This window comes from Vipera ursinii, assembly GCF_947247035.1.
Source record: "Vipera ursinii genome assembly, chromosome: 3".
Taxonomy (NCBI): Eukaryota; Metazoa; Chordata; class Lepidosauria; order Squamata; family Viperidae; genus Vipera; species Vipera ursinii.
Genome location: NC_139516.1, coordinates 147,451,828 through 147,471,156, shown reverse-complemented (window position 1 = coordinate 147,471,156; position 19,329 = coordinate 147,451,828). Strand labels below are relative to the sequence as shown.

General features: G+C 37.7%; 1 protein-coding gene across 2 annotated transcripts in view; it reads right to left on the bottom strand.

Moving 5' to 3' along the window:
- ATXN1 (ataxin 1) overlaps positions 1 to 19,329 on the bottom strand; it is a 224,421-nt gene that overhangs the window by 134,953 nt on the left and 70,139 nt on the right. For both annotated transcript variants that reach the window (XM_083360664.1, XM_083360665.1), the window contains exon 4: positions 14,397 to 14,521. The gene's annotated coding sequence lies outside the window, so the exon portion shown is untranslated. The remainder of the gene's footprint in view (positions 1 to 14,396; positions 14,522 to 19,329) is intronic.

The window sequence follows — 19,329 nt, the reverse complement described above, 5'->3', positions numbered from 1 at the left end:
TCTTTAAAGGAATTCGAGTTAGATCTTTCCCTTTGCAGCATATCCTCTATAGATTTCTGATTGGAGGGACTTGAGGCCATCCCCTGTCCCTGTGCTGCTGCCTTTTTGCCAGCGCTAGGCTTAGTTGCTCCCGAGATACTTGTCATGTTTCCCCAATTTTAACAGCGTTTTATCAATGTATAATACCCTGAGTCTTATATAAACCTTTTAACTCTATGACAAAAGATATATAAAACAGTTACCACCAGATACTTATTACCAACTAAGCAATTTATATAATAAAATTCTATAGTATGAATATAATCAAAGTCACGTTCTTCTTCTTTCCCCCCCCCCCCCGTTTCCGGCGCAGAAATTGGCACCTTTTCCGTCTTCCTCTGCTGTCAAAGACCAGTAGGTGTCCCACTAAACAAACCTCCAGTTACTAAATTGCTATATCAAATGGCCGCCCGTGACAAGTAGAGTAGAATTTCAAAAGTTTCAAAAGTTCACAAATTCAAAATTTACCAGGATAGACCAGACTAGACCAAGCTGATCGCTTTCCACGCCCGACAATCCAGAGTTCAGTCTCTAAGGCTCCAAAGCTCAGACTTTGACTTGTTGTAGCTTTTTTCCAGCTAGAATACAGTCATATAGTCTTCGGCTTTCTTTCCCTTGCTGTTTTTGCCAAACGCCTCCCTCAAGACTTCTATCGCCGCTTATTCCCTCTCCGTGAGGCTCCCACTTCGAACCAGTACCTCTTTCACAAGCGCTTCCTATTTAATATTCGGATACACTCTCCGTCAGCTCCGCTCTACCGTTGTCCCGCTGCTTACGTGCTAGCTCCGTCCCTCTGTCAGATCTTCATGTCGGCCATTACTGGCCTCCTTCTCCCCGGTTCGCTCGCATCAGACTTTCTCCGGATCTTCAACACGAACTGCCGCTCATGAAGGTTCTCCGGGCTGCCTGCAACTTCGGATGTCCCTACAGGACCTCCTGAAGCTCCGAAAAGCCCCCGCGAACACTGGGTGAGAGGTTGTGCGAGGAGAGAGCTCCGTTCACACAGCCGCCCGCTCTGACAGTTGGCTCCGCCCCCCATTTTATACAGATTTTCTTTATACGCAGTTGACATTGTCAATTTATAATTTCTCTCCCATATTTTTTGCCATTTTTCTAGTTCTATATTATAACCAAAGTTTTTCGCCCACTGTATCAGTCTCTTTAGTTTGTTCACTTTCCATCTCTAAAATTAACAAAAAATTATACATTTTCTTAATTTCTCGTCAGAAGTTAATATCTTATCAAATACAGTTTGTTCTTTATAAAATCCATATACCGGTAATTTCATATCTTTTTCATATCTATTTTGTATTTGTAAGCGTACCCACCAGACATGTTGATGCCCTGATTTTCCAGCTCTTGTTTCGATTTTAATGTCCCATCAGTATTCAAAATATCTCTATATGTCCACATTTTTTCAAAATCTAACAAATTTGTGTGTGTGAAAGCTTCAGTCGTTGATAACCACCCTGGAATTTTTACATATATTTTTTTTATTTTTTTATTTTTACCTGTATAGTTTACGCTTTGCATGCTCTATGAAGTGAAACACTCTTCAAAATGCCTCTGGGCTCCCCACCTTTATTTGAATTCATTCTTTGTCATTCTCTCATTGAAATGGTTGTATTAAATTCCTCACAGAATACTATTTGCTTAAGATCTTTGAGTGAACATGTAATTATTAATTATAACTACGGAAATACCATTGGCTTGCCTTCCCATATTCTTTAATAATATGATTGATTTTAATATATTGTATTGATTTTTTATCTTTTTTTAAAAAAATTGAACAAACAAGTTAATAACATTTTATCCTGACACTGTGGGAGGCCCTTTTTCACTATCTCCTTAAGAAATTGAGATTTTGCAAAACCTTTTTACAGTTACAGAAGTTCAAGACTCTTTTTTAAAATGTTCAATCTTATCTCACTAAATAATGCTTTACTTTTTTGTCTGTACTTCAAAAAGGCAAATATGCACAATAAGCTTAACTTTTACATCACAATTGGGATTACAAAGTCAAAGAACTCTACAAAAATGATGGAGGCTTTTCCAAAGACTGTTTATTCACAAAAGCAGGGGTCTCCAAACTTGGCAACTTTAAGATTTGTGGACTTCAATTTCAATTCCTCAGCCAGCCATGAAGAGTTGAAATTCTCAAGTCCTCTGGGGGTTGAAGTCCATAAGTCTTAAAGTTACCAAATTTGGAGACCACTGCACAAAAGGATAATCTTCAATATCATCGAGCCATCTATATATCACCACCCAAAAAAGAGATCCCCTATTGTATCTGGGGGCTCACTATGTTTGAAAAGGCCTACTTTGTAGTGCCTGTTTGACCCTTGGCCCCACTTTTTAGATTGCCTGTTCTACAAGCCTATTTATTTTTTAAAAATGGCAACTTGTTCTATTCTTTGCATCTTTATTTCTAGTACTATACTGAAGGACAAAAATAAGCAGGGTAGAAAACAATATCCTTCTGGAGATCAGCTAGTGGAGCTGGCATTTGCCATCTAATAAATTGTGCAATGGCAGCACACACAAAATCCCAAATGTGTCCCATCAGCTCTAAAAAGTTGGAATCCTGCTCTAAAGTGTAAATCATTTGTTATTCTCATTGGTATTCTTCTCACATCAAGAGCTGAAATATGGTTAAATTGTTCCATCTCAACAATCCTCCATTATTTAAAGCATTGCTATTTGAGGAAGTGATATGAAGTATAAAATAGCATCAACAATGAGGAAGACCTGTCAACAAAAATTGCCACAATCACTTACTACATTTATGAAGAAAACCCAAGTATCCATTCTACTCCATAATTCTGCTGGCCCAAGCATTTTCAGCCATTCTTCTTTGGTAGTGAGCAAGAAATAACAGCATGCAGAGGTCCAATGCAAACCTTTGTGATAGATATATTAACCTAGCAGTCCAGATTAGGCAAATTGGAACTATACTTTATAGAAGAAAAACTTAAAAATCTTGCAAATCTTCCTATGTTTTCCCCTCTCCCTCTTATAATCCAGAGTACTTGGAATGGGAAGTGAACCCAAGTCTTTTTCTAATACTTTTCTACCCCTGGGGGTCAACTCATTCAATCCATTTTAAATGAAGTTAATTAAAAATGCATTCTTATCTTTCCTAGACCCATATTCATGCTTTTATTTTTATACTGCCAATGCTTATCATGACTCATCCAAAATAATAAATAAATCACAAGTCTTTTGTAACCCTTTAGGTATTTATTGTATTATAAATGTAAGAAAAGGAAACAGATCTTGACAAACAGCTATGGAAAAGGTTTAGCAATATTTTGTTTCCAAACATACTTGTCTGCAGGGCTTTTTTTTAAGGTGCATACTGTCAGTTATTGAAGATCTTGAAGACAACATTGTGAAGTTTGATTTACTTTGACAATGCTGTAAAAATATATGCATTTATTCATAATGTCTACATTATATTATGGGCCTGTCTACATTTGCAAGTTTATATAATACCAGTGCTTTTTTTGTAAAAGAAAAAGGTGCCGGAACTCACACATGTCATACAACCCGCCTTGCCTACTGTACAAGGTTCCATCCAAAAACGGTGCCGGAACTCCATTCTGAGCGTTCTATGAGAAAAAAAGCCCTGTATAATACACTACCATTATTCTAGATTAGTTCTCAGGGCTAGCATTAAAGGGTTTCCTCAGGATTTTTATTTTTAATTCCCTAGTTTTACAGTCCTAGAATTCATTGGTGATTTCCTATCCAAGCTTAGACATAAGCCAGCTATCTGAAACAATAGCTATCTTAATAATTATAGAATACAGAGCTCCAATGTAATTAGTACCTTCTTTTCCAAGGCCTTGGCCTTGTACCTGTCAGAAAAAAATGATTCAGTAAAACTTTACTGAGAGACAATATCCATCCATTAGTGATTTCTTCATTAAAAAATAACTGATAATTCTGCAATAATCTAAGGGAAAAACTACAGTGCCTTCTCCTATTATTACACTTTTTAAAAAAACAAACCCAACAATGTCTATAGTTTGGAGAAATGCTTGGAAAAATTATTGACATTTAGGTAAGGTGTACATCAAGCACTATAGCTTCTCTAAATAAGCAAATAGACAAATTTTACTTCAAGATATATACATTTACATGTAGGCTAAATATTAAGTAAAATTACAGGTCATCTAAATGGCATGTTCTGGTAATATTTACATACCTGCATAAAAGCATACAATTTCTGTGGCCAAGAAAATATAATAAAATATTGTCAACAGTAAAATAAATACTTCTATGCTAATTCCTTTATGGTCATGTAAACAGACCATAAAAGTCTTACAGGTTAGTTATTTCTCACCATCAGCAATTACTATGAGCCATTTTGCAACTTAGAAGCTAAGTACCACCATAATATACTCAATTTGCATCCTTGGAAATAGAGTACTCTTACATATTATTAGTGATTTGAGAGTTAATCTTATAGGACTAGAATCAGTGGTGGGATTCAGCCAGTTCGCACCAATTCAGCAGAACAGGTAGCTAATTTTTTGTTGCCCAGGCCCAGAACGGACTTCCAGAAGTGGCATTCACACAGAGAACCAGTTGTTCACATATTTGAATCCCACCACTGACTAATACCCACAGTCTCCTGGTTTTTAGCCAGGTGTCTTTAACCACTACGCCAACCTCGGTCTCCCATTAACAGGTTTCTACAGCTCATTTATGTTAAATACAATCTCACCTCTAGATTCTCAGTGTACTAAGGATAAACAAGTTGTACTATGCCTGCTAAAAGCCTAAGGACTCCCTATTTTTTTCTGTTTAGGACCTAATTTTCACACTCAGAATTTTAAAAGCTTCCAAATGGTTGTGAATGTGAAGATTATGTCACTAGAACAATACAATGCTGTATTCGTATTGTTCCAATCATATAAAATAACCCAATTCTATATTCTTTACTACTCCTTTTTTAAGATCACATGAACAAATGTAAAAAAAACCACACAACCCCCCCCCCATGCTATGTGCTTGGCAATCTTGACATTTTTTTCCAGGAAATCAGTATATAGATAGAAGATGCATATACAAGAAAACAGTGTGTGTGTGTGTGTGTACACACACACACACACACACACACACACACACACATATACATATATACACACACACATATATATGGAACCTGCTTACTGTGGAGTGAGACAAAACTCTTGCTATTTAATGGAAAAAATTCAATGTACTCTTAAAACAAAACTGCATGTTTTTAGAAAAAAAATAAATTATACAGGAATTGTAAATATAGGCACTGAGTGACTATTTACAAAATTAAAATAAATTTTCAAATACTTATTCTTTAAAAGATTATAGTTTTTCCACATTCCATTTTATGGAACTATATTGAAATATTGCAATCAACACATTCTCTAAGAATCTCCTTATCAGAGCAGATATGTGCACACATAAGGAAGACATTAAAAGCACATTTATTGACAGTCTAAAAATAGTTCTTGCTGTTCTATATATTATCTCTTGTCGCCACAGATTTTCTCTTTACACCATCCCAAAAGCATTCTGGTGTTATTTGCATTTTAAAAAGATTAGAAAAAATGAATTTTCTGTGGCTAAAACAAGAATGTTATTCAAAAGAATTGTCCTATACAATACAATTAAGTGGATATAATATATATAGATTTCATTTGAAGACTATCTTATTTAGCAAGAGAGAAAAAAACCTCAATGGAAAGCAGAAATCTGCAGGTGTTCTCCCTTGTGAGATTTTATTGATATTTAGCTATAGACAGACAGACAAAAGTAATGGAAACAAACTTAAAGTAGAAAGCATTTTATAGACAAAAATGTGCTTTCCAAAAAGAGAAAAACATTCCAGCTAGTGATCAACTAACATCCAATTATCTTCATGGGTCAGAAAAGAGTCTTTCCAACAGAAAGAGCATGAATGATAATGAAAGATAGGACTCTGAAACCCCTCTCTTTATATAGCAAATGAAAGTGCATCACATTTCTAAGAAATTGTTTTGCTTGCCTGCATCCTTTGCCAGCTTTCTTTGTCTCTGCAGAAATACTGCAGTCTTGCATCAGCCTTTACAAATCATATGAAATTGAGACACAAAAACTATGTTAAACTGTTATGTCTTCTCCTTCCCCTCTACCCAAAAACACAATACATAAGAAACTTAAAGTCAATTTGCCAGATATTCGTGCCACCCTTCCCATCCACCCTAACCCTATAGAGTTCATAACCTTATTTCAAATATTTGCAACATATTCCAGTACCAAAAAAGAGATTCAGTGTTTGTCAAGAGAATGATTTCTTTACTGAAACTGAAATACATATTTTCTCTTTTTGTATTTATGCTATAGACAGTCATTTTTGTACATGATGGCTAATGGGTTAATTGTTGTTTGCTATGAAAAACAATGAAAGCACAAAAATAAAAAAAATACAGTAAATAGTTCTTGTAGTCATTTTTAGTGTACAAAACTGAATTAGAATAAAATAGTCTTAAGTAATTTTAGCTCACAGAATGATCTTTTCACAGCTGATCAATGTGGCACTCAAGTACTTACATATTTAATTATCCCAAGTATAATTAACATATACTAAGTTAAATCAAATATAGCACACACAACCAACAGAATCCAATCTGAGACCAGAACACAGTTATGCACAAACTTAACCTCTGAATGTAGACAAGGGTGTGGAAGGAAACACAAAAGAAGAAAAAAGTTATAAGAAACCTTTGTATGAGGTGGAGGAAAGAAAGCCATCAACCCTATCTAATATTGATTTGCAAATCTATTGATTCAAATTGTAGAAATGAATTCATTTTGGTTTTCATTTTAGATAACAAATGCAGCTTAAAATGATGTATCATTCCATAGTTAGAAAAACATTCACTATTGTAGTGTTTACAATTGGAAAATACAAATCCAGTATAAAAAATATGGCTAGTGGGCTTGATACTAAATGAAAAGTCCTAGATTCTTTGCGTATGTTGTTGTTAGCTGCGAAGTCGTGTCCGACCCATCGCGACCCTATGGACAACATTCCTCCAGGCCTTCCTGTCCTCTACCATCTTCTGGAGTCCATTTAAGCTCACGCCTACTGCTTCAGTGACTCCATCCAGCCACCTCATTCTCTGTCGTCCCCTTCTTCTCTTGCCCTCGATCTTCCCCAGCATTAGGCTCTTCTCCAGGGAGTCCTTCCTTCTCATTAGGTGGCCAAAGTACTTGAGTTTTAGCTTCAGGATCTGGCCTTCTAAAGAGCAGTCAGGATTGATCTCCTCTAGGACTGACCGGTTTGATCGCCTTGCAGTCCAAGGGACTCGCAGGAGTCTTCTCCAGCACCACAGTTCAAAGGCCTCAATTCTTTGGCGCTCAGCCTTTCTTATGGTCCAACTTTCACTGCCATACATTGCAACTGGGAAGACCATAGCCTTGACTATACGCACTTTTGTTGACAGGGTGATGTCTCTGCTTTTTAGTGTGCTGTCTAGATTTGCCATGGCTTTCCTCCCCAGGAGCAAGCGTCTTTTGATTTCTTGGCTACAGTCCCCATCTGCAGTGATCTTGGAGCCCAGAAAAATAAAATCTGTCACTACTTCCATTTCTTCCCCGTCTATTTGCCAGGAATTGAGAGGGCCAGATGCCATGATCTTGGTTTTCTTAATGTTAAGTTTCAACCCAAGTTTTGCACTCTCCTTCTTCACCCGCAACAAGAGGCTCTTTAGTTCTTCTTCACTTTCTGCCATTAGAGTGGTATCATCTGCGTATCTCAGGTTGTTGATATTTCTTCCGGCAATCTTAATTCCAACTTTTGATTCATCTAGCCCTGCCTTTCTCATGATGTGCTCTGCATATAAGTTAAATAGGCAGGGCGACAGTATACATCCTTGCCGGACTCCTTTCCCAATTTTGAACCAATCAGTGGTTCCGTGTCCAGTTCTCACTGTTGCTTCTTGACCCGCATATAGGTTTCTCAAGAGACAAATAAGATGGTCTGGTACTCCCATCTCTTTAAGAACTTGCCACAGTTTGTTATGATCCACACAATCAAAGGCTTTAGCATAGTCAATGAAGCAGAAGTAGATGTTTTTCTGGAACTCCCTAGCTTTCTCCATGATCCAGCGTATGTTGGCAATTTGATCTCTAGTTCCTCTGCCTCTTCGAAATCCTGCCTGTACTTCTGGTAGTTCTCGATCCACATACTGCTGAAGTCTAGCTTGTAGGATTTTAGCATGACTTTACTAGCATGAGAAATGAGTGCAATGGTGCGATAGTTTGAACATTCTTTGGCACTGCCTTTCTTTGGAATTGGAATGTAAACTGATCTTTTCCAATCCTGTGGCCATTGTTGAGTTTTCCAAATTTGCTGGCAAATTGAGTGTAGCACTTTTACTGCATTGTCTTTTAAGATTTTGAATAGCTCAGCTGGAATACTGTCACTTCCACTAGCTTTGTTGTTGCTCAGCTTTTCTAAGGCCCACTTCACTTCACATTCTAGGATGTCTGGCTCGAGGTCAGTGACCACCTCATTGTGATTATCAGGGACGTTAAGCTCATTCTTGTATAGTTCTTCTGTGTAATTTTGCCACCTCTTCTTAATCTCTTCTGCCTCTGTTAGGTCCCTGCCATTTTGGTCCTTTATCATGCCCATTTTTGCATTAAACGTTCCCTTCATTTCTCCAATTTTCTTGAAAAGATCTCTGGTCCTCCCTGTTCTATTGTTTTCTTCTATTTCTTTGCACTGTTCATTTAAGAAGGCATTCTTATCTCTTCTAGCTATTCTCTGGAATTCTGCATTCAATTGGGCGTATCTTTCTTTTTCTCCCTTGCCTTTCGCTTCCCTCCTTTCCTCAGCTATTTGCAAAGCTTCCTCAGACAGCCATTTTGCTTTCTTGCATTTCTTTTTCTTTGGGATGGTTTTGGTTGCTACCTCTTGTACAATGTCGCGAACCTCTGTCCATAGTTCTTCAGGCACTCTGTCTATCAGATCTAATTCCTTAAATCTATTTGTCACCTCTACTGTATATTCAACAGGGATATGATTTAATTCATACCTGAGTGGCCTAGTGCTTTTCCCTACTTTCTTCAGTTTAAGCCTAAACTTTGCAAGGAGAAGCTCATGGTCTGAGCCACAGTCAGCTCCTGGTCTTGTTTTTACTGACTGTATAGAGCTTCTCCATCTTTGGCTGCAGAGCATATAGTCAATCTGATTTCTGTGTTGACCATCTGGTGATGTCCATGTGTAGAGCCGTCTCTTGGGTTGTTGAAAAAGAGTGTTTGCTATGACCATCGTATTCTCTTGACAGAATTCTATCAGCCTGTGCCCTGCTTCATTTTGCACTCCAAGGCCAAACTTGCCTGTTATTCCAGTTATCTTTTGGCTTCCTACTTTAGCATTCCAATCCCCCATGATGATAAGAACATCATTTTTTGGTGTTAGTTCTATAAGGTGCTGTAGTGCTTCATAGAACTGGTCAATTTCATCCTCTTCAGCACTGGTGGTTGGGGCATAGACCTGGACTACTGTGATATTGAATGGTTTGCCTTGGATTCGAACTGAGATCATTCTGTCATTTTGAGGATTGTATCCCAGTATTGCTTTTCCTACTCTTTTATTGACTATGAAGGCTACTCCATTTCTTCTGAAGGATTCTTGCCCACAATAGTATACCTGATGGTCATCTGAATTAAATTCACCCATTCCTGTCCATTTTAGTTCACTGATACCTAAGATGTCAATGTTCAGTCTTGTCATCTCTTGTTTGACCACGTCCAGTTTTCCTTGATTCATGGATCTTACATTCCAGGTTCCTATGGAGAAAAAATCTTTACAGCATTGGACTTTCCTTTCACCACCAGACACATCCACAGCTGAGCGTCCTTTCGGCTTTGGCCCAGTCGCTTCATTCTTTCTGGCGCTACTAGTACTAGCCCTCTGCTCTTCCCCAGTAGCATATTGGACGCCTTCCGACCTGAGGGGCTCATCTTCCAGCGTCATATTGTTTTGCCTTTTGGTACTGTCCATAGGGTTTTCATGGCAAAGATACTGGAGTGGGTTGCCATTTCCTTCTCCAGTGGATCACGTTTTGTCAGAACTCTCTGCTATGACCTGTCCGTCTTGGGTGGCCCTGCACGGCATAGCTCATAGCTTCATTGAATTACGCAAGCCCCTTCGCCACGACAAGGCAGTAATCCATGAAGGGGTCTTTGCGTATAAACAGATGTAAATCATTAAAAGCCAAGCATCATGCTTGCACTGTCAGCTACTTCATAGCAAATCTCTAAAGCAGGGGGTAGGCAACCTTGGCTCTTTTATAACTCGTGGATTTCAACTCCCAGAATTCCTGAGCCAGCTGGCTCAGGAATTCTGGGAGTTGAAGTCCATGGGTCTACCCCTGCTCTAAAGTAATCATTGCATGCAAGAAAAGCAAACTGAGTGGCGTTTTTTTCCATAGGTTTGATCGGGTTCCTTAACTCTACCACTGGAAAGAATTTATATCTGGTAAAACTGAGCACTAAATATAGTCAGCTGGGTAGTTCTGGCTTCTAAGAAATATGCATACCAAAAGTACACTCCTGTTATTTCTCAATGCGAGAAACTGATGTCATCAACAGGTAGACTAGTATCAATGTGTTCCCATCCATAGAGGTCTTTGTCTGATTTTCTATTGGCATATGCACAAACCCAAACTGATAGCTATCAGACATCATTCCCCCTAACTATCATCACTATAACGCAATACCTCAATGAGAGATTGCCACATACTTTTAGCTTTCCTCCCATCAGCAAACAGAGTAATAATGCATAAAAATTAAAAAATAAAATGCCCAGTTTGCCAATAGGATACATATTCTTAACTACAACTCTTGTAGATTTATACTAATAGTCTAAAGCTACTTTTTTAATGAAATGACCAAAAATAGTAATTTCTCACCTTACTCCCACCATAACCTTATTAAAACCTTAGATTTCTGAAGGCCAATCATTATCGCAAGTGAAAAGAAATGGTTTAAATGGTTCAAAAAACAAGTAAGTTACTTCCTAGAAGTACATGTTGCTCATTATCTATGACTTTATGCTCTACTTAAAAAAACTAAAGAGTGAGAATAGCTTTGTTTCTCCCAAATTAGTGGGAAGAATAAAACCCCACATTTTATTTTGTAGTTTGGATTGTCCAAGACTAAGAACTCCTTTACTGAATCCAATTCCATTCAGACAACCATTCTTTGATCACAAGCTGGAGATAAAGTTGTAACATCTGGAAATCATTAATTGAGGTGTTTTGGGATTTTAATTCATACTTGAATGAGACAAGCAACTGTCACAGACTGTTCTTTCGCAGAAGCCCTTGTCTCCATGCAGGGGGATTTTAGTCAATGACATAACAAACGGCCATTATGAATCTGTGGCAAGGTGTAGAATTTTTTTAGAAGAAAAATGCTACAGTGGAAGAGATTTTTGCTAAGAATTCACAGAAACAAAGAAATTCTATATTGAGTTAAAATGAAGAATCCGCTGCTTTCTATGACTGCTTGTTTTTCTAAATGAAAGAAAAGGTGAAATAAATGCTAATTAGGATGAAATTGCTTGCAGTGGTATTTTTTAACCATTTACAAAGTAACACATTTCTAATAAGGAACGCCTGTTTTTCTGTTTCTCCATTTACTGTCATATCATTGAGATTAAATGTTACAGTCATTTCCTCCTAGAGCATTGCTAAGTGAGAGCTTCAGAGATCATTAAAAAGGTTGGAGAATAAATAGAATGAAAAAGGTGAAGCTCTTCACTACAATTCCTAGTACATTGTTGTTGTTTTTACACACAAAAATAGCACAATGTAATCTGAGTCATAAACTGCTAAACATGCTATTTGAGCATTCGGAGCCATAAATGCAGAAAGGGAATTTATTTTTGTTTTCTTAAGTGTCATTTAAAATGTCTAACATGAATACTACCCAAACTATGAATGCAAACTCTTGAATTTAAAAAATTAACATTGTAATAAAATGCATCACACTATATGATTTAAATCCATTATCTACCCTTGAAGTCCCTGACCTTTGCCTGATACATGCATTGTTATTCATATTGACTCTTTGCGTATCTTACACAAAGAGTTGATCCACATTTTGTGGTCAGAAATAACAAAAGAACTTACCAGAGAGCAGACCAGGGAGAACAATTCTTATGTATTACGACTTCAGCACATAGCATGGGACCTCTGGTTAAAAATGCCTTATAATGTATACTGTATACTTTCACTTCCTCTGATATTTTGTTTAACAGCCAGTTCATTTAATATCTTGAAAGAGTTATTGAGAATTTAAATGCTTACTGTTTTAAAATATTAATTGGTCATAATATAGGAATATTTTCTCACTATGGTTTTTTTATTGGGGGGATTCTATTCTACTGGAACACTAAAAGTTTGAATATAATTAGATATTTGAGATATGCTTTCACTTACTAAAACTCCAGCTACTCAAACTCCTGACCACTGTGGTCACACTAACTCAGAATACTAGGAACTATAATCCAAAATTCTTCAAGCATCAGGTCTCATAATCCTTCCCTATTATCAAAACTTTATCAGCACTAAAATTATAAGTCTATGCTAAAGCAGGCTTATGTAAACCTCCAACTGAAGGAATACACTGAATCAATCCTGAGGACCCCTAATCCACTGCCATTATACTTAGGGTTAAAAGGGGAAATTATTTTTTAAATTTATACTTTTATCTTTCTACTCAAATGGTGGCTAACAAGATTTAAACCTGGATCAATTTTCCTAAATACTGAGAGAACAGAGGCCAAATGCTGTTGTTGAGGAAATGCATTCTCTAGTGTAAGACCTGGAAGAAAGTAGAAGAAACTGGTCCCAGGGGATCTTCAAAATGGCATGTCCTGCAAATCTTTAATATTGAAACACGTGGGCAACAGGAGAGGAAACCTCCATATAATAGAATCCTCAGCCATTTAGAGCTAATCTGATACTACAATCATAATTATACCATACCTGTTTGACAGAAGTCTTAATATCTAAATTCACTGCTTAATTTCTTTAAGGAATTCTGATGAAAGTGAAAGACTGTGCTTTTTCAAAAGGTATGAAATCACCAAGTTTTTTTAAGGGAACTGCAGAAGAGAGGGTAATACTAGGGATCTAATTAAATCTTGTACACAATAACTTACTATTACAACTCTGCTTCTGCTATGACTCAGTTTCAACCCAATCTGCAACAAGATCTTTTATATAATTGTTGTAAATTATTGTCGCAACGCAAAACTAGTTTGTTTATTGGACTTATTGGACTTAAGTCTCCAGATGTGGTTCAACTTGCATTTTCAGCAGTCTTAGCCAGAATATTCAGTGGTAAATGATGCTGACAGTTGCAGTTCTACCATATCTGAAGAGTCTCAATTTCTAAGTAGTTATACAAAAATAGATTACATTCTTTTCTGATACAATCTATGTGGGAATACACTGAGTTCCAATGACACCCTATTTCAGCACTTTAAATTAAAGCCAATTTCCCAGACTGATAATAGGATCACATTTTACAGCAAAAACGTACGTGCACCCAAAAAATAACAGGTCCTTCACCTTCCATTTGCCTCTGTCAACACATCTCTATCTAGGTCAGACATGTCAAACACAAGGCCCGGGGGCCGGATCCGGCCCGCGAAGTGGTTTCATGTGGCCCGCGAAGCCATCCTGGAAACAGTGAGGGAACGGCCCCCACTGCCTTGGCCCTGGCCCAGAGACCCTCCTTCTGCCAGAGACCCTCAGATCTGTCCCACTCCTGCCCAGGCCCCCATAGGCACCCTTGATGCGAATGATGTAGAGCTGGCCATGCCCACCCAGTAGGCCGTACGCAGTCTAGCCACGCCCACCCAGTAGGCCATGCCCACCCTGGCCATACCCACGCGGCCCCTTGAGGGCAACCGCAATGCTGATGTGGCCCTCAATGAAATTGAGTTTGACACCCCTGATCTAGGTAGTAGTCTTCTGGTAAATCTCATCTCCCAATGCACAAGGAAAGAAACGTGCCAGGGAAAGAAAACTGCCAGGAGTAGGAATAAGCTATGAGGAAAGGATCAGATAGCCTCAAGGCTCAAACATCACTTTTGATGTTATAAACAAATCTTCTGATACATGCCCTCTTTCAGCGACATTGTTAAGAATGCATAGATATGTCACTGTTGTGTCTACTTTCATCCTTTAAAAATCTCTCTGCATGCACTGCACAGAAATAGCAATGCAAGTCTGGTTGCCCAATACAAATTATATAGAACTATTTTCTTTATGTCAAAATCAAAATAAATTCCCATTACTTACTTCAAATGCCAGGAGTGTTCCTAAGCGCCTCAGTAATATCTTCCTTTTGCGTCCCTTGTACTACTTGCTGCTGCACGTTTTTCTGAAGTCTGTGCATTAAAACTCTTTCATTGTGCTCCAGGATGCTATAATTAAAAATAAACAGGAAATATTTAGAAGGGAAATATCAACTTCAAGCGATTAGTGGGGAAATCCCTGACCTGTCTGCTTTAGTAAGCTGGTTTGGGAGCCAAAATGAACAGTAAGTGGATATTTTTGAGGTTTCTTTATCTCTGTAAGAAACAAAATATTGTGGAATTAATGCTATCTGTTCGCCTGTTGTCATTACTTGATTATCAATTTAGGCTCTACTACTGAAAAAACAGAATATTAACAGGGAGACAGCAGGAGTAACCACAGAGAAATCAGGACGTATAACTGTTGTGATTGGCAATTAACAAAAAGGATGACTTGAAAGCTAGGTAAATCAAATTAATTACAATATCTCCATAGTCTAAATCCTAAGATGTAAAGGTTATTGTTATCTTTCTGCTACATTAGGCATCTTCTGGATAGCCATATGAATAATTCCACCTTAATATGAACCTAGGTTTCTATTTGTTTTATATGTCCTGTCTTTGGTAATCAACATAGACATCAAGGAGATTGCTTGCTAGTTTAGAGAAGTCCTGTATAAGATTCTCCCTATTCTAGTTCTCACCAGTCACCTTAGACAAGGGTCTGAGTCCCATCATCTCCAGATAGAAATCTGGTAATGTTGTTGTACTGCCACTTTCTTTTAGCATGCCAAAAATAACAAGTAAAAACTGTAAATGTACACCTTTTTTTAACCTTTTCACTACCCTGTTATGTTATGGTGTGAATTCATTTTCCTCAATCTACAACTATGTTTTGATTCATCTGGTCAATCTTTTTTTTTTCCTTGCAGGGACAGAATTTTCATACTGAGTAGAGCAAGGGTAGGCAGCCTTGGCTCTTTTATGACTTGTGGACTTCAACTGCCAGAATTCCTGAGCCAGCATGGCTCAGCTTGGAAACCTCTCCCTTTCCCCTCAGCATGGCCTACCCAGCCTGGGCCTATGAAAGTTAGCTACTCGACGTGCCAGGTCTTCTTCCCAAGGCTGTGTTTGGCATTATCATAGTGTTTTGCAAAGCCCTCAGAAAGTTTCTGAGGTCTTCCGAAACGTTGTGAGAATGGTAGATATAGCCTTTGCAGAATGCTTTTCAAAGATTGCAACATACCCCGCTGTGGTTTGGAGAGGGGTTCAAGCAGCATCTGGAAGGCGGCCTGGTTCGGCCAGCAGCTGCCTTACGTAGGGCCAGGCAGAGCGTGCTTCAACAGCAGCAGAAGATACTGAACATCAGCTGGGCACAGCAGGGGTCTTCCAAGTGCAGGATGGTGGGGGGTTGCTGGGTTTTGCACTGTGGTACTGGGATGGTTGGCCTCAGCATGGGGCTTAAGGCAGCACTTCTCAGCTGTGACACTGGGGCGACAGTAGAGGCCTGGGGACGGTGGCAGCTGGCTGATACTGAAATACCTCAGGCTTCTACTTCAGCCTCATTGCCACCATTGAGAATTGTCACTGTGCAGGGCGGTCAACAAGGCTGAGATGGGGAGGAGATAGGCAGGGAGGAGTTGAAGTGCCCTGTAAGTTCAGGCAGGCTGCCAAATGCCCAGATTTTGATTATGTGACTGTAGGGGTGATGCTGTAGCCATAACTTCAGGGACTGATAAGTATAATTTGTTTAGTGTTCAGTAACTTCAAACGGTCACTGAACAAAAAGTCATTAATGAAAACTACTTTTATTCGTAGCCCTGATCATTCTTATTTTTCCTCTTTGCTTTTTCCAGTCTTCTTATAATGTTTCTCAAAAGTGGTGTCCGGCTGAGTTATAGAATTCCAAATATGAACTTACAATAGAGTTGCATTAGCAGTTTGTTTTCAATCTCTTTCCAAATGAGTCCTAGCATTCAGAGTAGACATCTTTACTGAATTATCCACCATGACACCCTCAAAATAATGTTTTCCACCATTACAAACAGCTTAGATACTTCCACTGTTTATATATAGTATATCTTTTAAAATTCAGTATTTTTCTGCCTGAATTTAAACAGAATCATGTTTGGTTGACCAGTCACCCATTATAAAAAATGACATTTCCCCTGAGGTCAAGAACACTTTTAAACAAATTAAAAAGAACAACCCTAATACAGATTCTTGAGGGACTCTGCTTCTTACTTCCCTCCACTGAGAAAATTTTCTATTCGTATCTACTATTTATTTTTTATTTCACAAATTTGCAATCTATAAATAGGTTGCCCCATGACTCAAAAGCTTCTAATAAAGAACTCTACCATTTTTTAAAAACTCCCCAGCTACTCAATGCCAGCAGGGTCAGCTGCATTCATATGCCTGTTGACTTTCTTCCCCACCTCCATAAGAAAAAAAGCCTCAGTGAAATGTAGGTCAATAGATGCTCGTTGGAGAATTCATGCTGATTTTCTTTTAGAAAGGCCTTTAAATGTTCAGTTTCTTCTTTCTTTTAATCACCGTTTATATCAGGATTGCCTCCTCCTATACAAATCTGTTTAGCTAGCTTGGTTGGTAGAACATATCTTTGTCCTTAGCTTCACATTTGAGGCAAAGATAGAAAGGAATAAAAGAAAAAGGAGGAAGAGAAGAAATACTTAAAAACAATTCCCTAAATGAAGAACTATTCAACCCTCCCTTTTTATCCATGTAGAAGTCAGGTTTTTTCAGATTTTCAAATTCAGTTAAGAAGAAAATACTACTTGTTTATGAGGGTTGATCTTGCATTTTCATAAACAAAGACCCAGATCAGATTCCACAAAAGGCCATGAATTATCATCACATGAATGAAATCACAGGACAGCCTGGCTTTTCATGCCATCATTTTCCCCCCTTCACTTGTTCTAAAGTGTAAACAAAACTCCTTTGCTTCCAATTTAATAAAATATTTTCCCCACTATGTCCAAAGTGAGGAAATTGTCTTTTTAAATTATATTTCAGAGAAAACCATGATTTAAAACCACAGGTTTGATCTAGATGTCTTATGAAATCATACAGAGAAACAGTTCCTAGGATTCTGTTATTATGAACTGTTGTTTATTATTTAATCGTTAGACATTAAAATGTCTATTTTTTTACAGCTGAGTAGAGCTCAATGCTTGCTCACTTAAAATAAAAACAGTGTTTTTCCAATATATCAAGAGCAGAACAAAGCAAGAGTCAATAACCATATCACACAGAGTTCCTAAATAATAATTCTTTATAACAACAGCTGCTTTTGTTTATATTTTAGCAGTTTCTTTAATTGTTATTACATATGCAACAATATGAAATCACAGCTGCCAGTTCTTTAGATGGTGTTGGCCTTCATCAAGAACTTAGGTTGTCATAATTGGCATAGTATATGTGCGGATCCAAGCAGTGTGGTCTTTTGTAACTGACTGCTGAAAATTTTGTCAATGCACAGATTTTCTAAGTGCCACCCAAGATTTTTTGGTATGACACTCAGCGTGCTGACAACCACTGGGACCTCCATAGCCGACTGATCCCAACATCTTTCAATTTATAATAATTACTATTTAATTACAAACACACACATTCAAATGTTAATAGAACAGTATTAATAGTAAGTCCCTGGGGTTCAATTCATAAACAATTAAGAATTATACTTACAGAATATCACTAGTTGTTTTTTTTTTGTGACGATTTGACTATTTTCAAACTAGTTATGGTATTTTAACGAAATAAAAGTGCAGGACAGATACATCTTCTCAAATGCTTTCTTTACTTCACAGTGTACCTTACTTTAGTGTTAAGTAAGAAATATGGAAATATAAAACTTTTTTGCTAAAATTACATACATTCACATTCTACAACAGGCAAAAGTAACTGGGAAATCCCATATTTTCAGGTCAGCTCCCATGCAGGGATAGGATTGGTAAATCCCGCTACTGAAGAACCCAAAGCCAAGCCAGCAAAGGAGAACTCAGCACTGGATATCCTTGCATGAATTTGATTACAACCACAAGAAGTTGGAAGGCTATTTAAATTCATATTACCAGCTTTGATGGGTGGAAAGGAAGATTGAAAAGACCGTATTTTCGATAGAATGCTATATTCATTATACCAAATCAGATTACTGTAATCTGGAGAGCATCCTAATAGTTACAATTCAAAGTGGTACAAATTTTCCTAGACTTCCACATTATTAGAAACTTGCAACTGTACAAAATAAAAATTTAAAACAAAATCATCAGTGGCTCTGTGGTATTTCAATACTAGTAGAGACTTCAAATCAGTTCTTCTACAAGACCCTTGCATCCTGAAGGCCCTTTTCTTTAGGGACATCCTACTCATTATAATCCACCCTTTAGTATCAAAGCTTCCCAAATCACCTAATAACAATATCAAGAAGGAAGCTGTTTTTAAATATACAGTCTAATATAGTATCATACAAAACAAAACAATAAGCAGGGGGTTTAAAAAGGGAAAATGGGCTTAACTTACTTCAAATTAGGTGCTAAGGCATTCTAGGCGAATAACTAATCCTGTGCACCACCAGTTTCCCCCCCCCCATCCTATATAACATTTCTATCATGATCTGAGTTTTTTAAAGGATAAACATGTCATCCAAGCTAGGTTTGGCTGCCATTTTCAGTTAGTATGAACTGTATTTTGAAAGCAGGGGTTAATTAGGAAAAAGATAGCAAAGTGCTTTTTATATTTAATCAACCAGAGTGAGTTAGTATGATACAGAAGCACTCTTAACATTTCATTGTCCTTTAAAAGCTACTGTAACTGACATGTGTTACTAAATAAGCAGATAAAGCCATTGTCTCCAAACAGATGGTCCTGCTGTTCTCCCTAACAAGGCATGCCAGTCCAGCTGCCAGAATGTCAGT